Genomic DNA, 2,500 nt, shown 5'->3' on the forward strand with positions numbered 1-2,500 from the left:
TTACTACTCAAGCTGCGTTATATACTCATCACCAATACATCGCGGGATTCATCATGACAGGAGCTTTTGCTCACGGAGCTATCTTTTTTATTAGAGATTACAATCCGGAACAGAATGAGGATAATGTATTGGCAAGAATGTTAGACCATAAGGAAGCTATTATATCCCATTTAAGTTGGGCCAGCTTGTTTCTGGGGTTCCATACTTTGGGACTTTATGTTCATAATGATGTCATGCTTGCTTTTGGTACTCCGGAGAAACAAATCTTGATCGAACCGATATTTGCCCAATGGATACAATCTGCTCATGGTAAAACTTCATATGGATTCGATGTACTTTTATCTTCAACGGATGGCCCTGCATTCAATGCGGGTCGAAGCATATGGTTGCCTGGCTGGTTAAGTGCTGTTAATGAGAATAGTAATTCTCTATTCTTAACAATAGGCCCTGGAGACTTTTTGGTTCATCATGCTATTGCTCTAGGTTTACATACAACTACATTGATCTTGGTAAAGGGGGCTTTAGATGCACGGGGTTCTAAGTTAATGCCAGATAAAAAGGATTTCGGTTATAGTTTTCCTTGCGACGGTCCGGGACGAGGCGGTACTTGTGATATTTCGGCTTGGGACGCATTTTATTTGGCAGTTTTCTGGATGTTAAATACCATTGGGTGGGTTACTTTTTATTGGCATTGGAAACACATCACGTTATGGCAGGGTAACGTTTCACAGTTTAATGAATCTTCCACTTATTTGATGGGATGGTTAAGAGATTATCTATGGTTAAACTCTTCCCAACTTATCAATGGGTATAACCCGTTTGGTATGAATAGTTTATCAGTCTGGGCGTGGATGTTCTTATTTGGACATCTTGTTTGGGCTACTGGATTTATGTTTTTAATTTCCTGGCGCGGGTATTGGCAAGAATTGATTGAAACTTTAGCGTGGGCTCACGAACGCACACCCTTAGCTAATTTGATTCGATGGAGAGATAAACCAGTGGCCCTTTCCATTGTGCAAGCACGATTGGTTGGATTAGCCCACTTCTCTGTAGGTTATATATTCACTTATGCGGCTTTCTTGATTGCCTCTACATCGGGCAAATTTGGTTAATTCTTTCTGTCTTGTATCCGCGCGATAATATCATTTCTTTCGGTAGAGAAGGGGTATGCCTTCTTATATTTCTACAGCTATATTTCTACATCTAGGATCCGACTTGTATCATTGATAATAATAGGGACGGAACCGCTATGGCAAGGCAAAGTTTGATTCAGAGGGAAAAGAAAAGGCACAAATTGGAACAAAAATATCATTTGATTCGTCGATCCTCAAAAAAAGAAATAAACAAAGCTCCATCGTTGAGCGATAAATGGAAAATTCATGGAAAGTTACAATCCTCACCGCGTAATAGTGCACCTACCCGTCTTCATCGACGTTGTTTTTTGACCGGAAGGCCGAGAGCTAACTATCGAGACTTTGGACTATCCGGACACATACTTCGTGAAATGGTTCATGCGTGTTTGTTGCCGGGGGCAACAAGATCAAGTTGGTAAGGATTAAAATATCCTTCATTTTTCTTTTTTCGATTGGATTTCTATGATCTATCATCATAGAGGCGGCCCCTTTACCATTCTGTACAAATAGGCTATTCTATTTGTACGGGTATGGAAAAGGGGCGCATTCAATCCTTGTTTGTTTCTTAGTTCTTCCCAGTCCTTCTCTTCATCGCGGGGTAGAGCAGTTTGGTAGCTCGCAAGGCTCATAACCTTGAGGTCACGGGTTCAAATCCCGTCTCCGCAACATTTTTTATTTTTTGACAAAAAAATGAGGTTTGATTCTGTTAACTATTAATTAGCACTTTTCTTCTTTTTTTTTTTTTTTTCTTTGGGGTGGAAAGATAGAACCGCTATACTATCACGGTCAACTATAAGAAGTCGTTTATCCTATTAACTAAGAAGTCGTTTATCCTATTAACTACATTACTTTACCTTGGCGGATAGCGGGAATCGAACCCGCGTCTTCTCCTTGGCAAAGAGAAATTTTACCATTCGACTATATCCGCATTTTTTCCTTGAAATGGCTGGAAAATCTTTATCCAGAGTTAGGCCAGATACTCTCTTCAGGGTAATTCCATCAAATTCCACTACCAAACCAATTTAAATGAAAGCCAAGTACATATTGCAATTTTCAATATTAATTAATATTAATTAATATTCATTATTGAATAGTTTTCAATATTTTATTTCTATTAATTATTATATTACTATTTATTTCTAATATATAGATATTTTTCTATTAATAATATATATTTCTATTAATTATTAGATAATTATATTATCTTTATCAGAATTCTATTAAATAGATTCTAATTATCTAATTTCGATTATTATTATTTTTTAATCTTATTTTTTTTATAATAATATAATTTTTCGTTCTATCTAATAATCGAATTTTAAATAATATAATTTTATTGTTTATTTTTCATTCGAGTTCCAGAAGTT

This window comes from Citrus sinensis, mitochondrion (genome assembly GCF_022201045.2).
Source record: "Citrus sinensis mitochondrion, complete genome".
In the NCBI taxonomy this organism is placed as follows: Eukaryota; Viridiplantae; Streptophyta; class Magnoliopsida; order Sapindales; family Rutaceae; genus Citrus; species Citrus sinensis.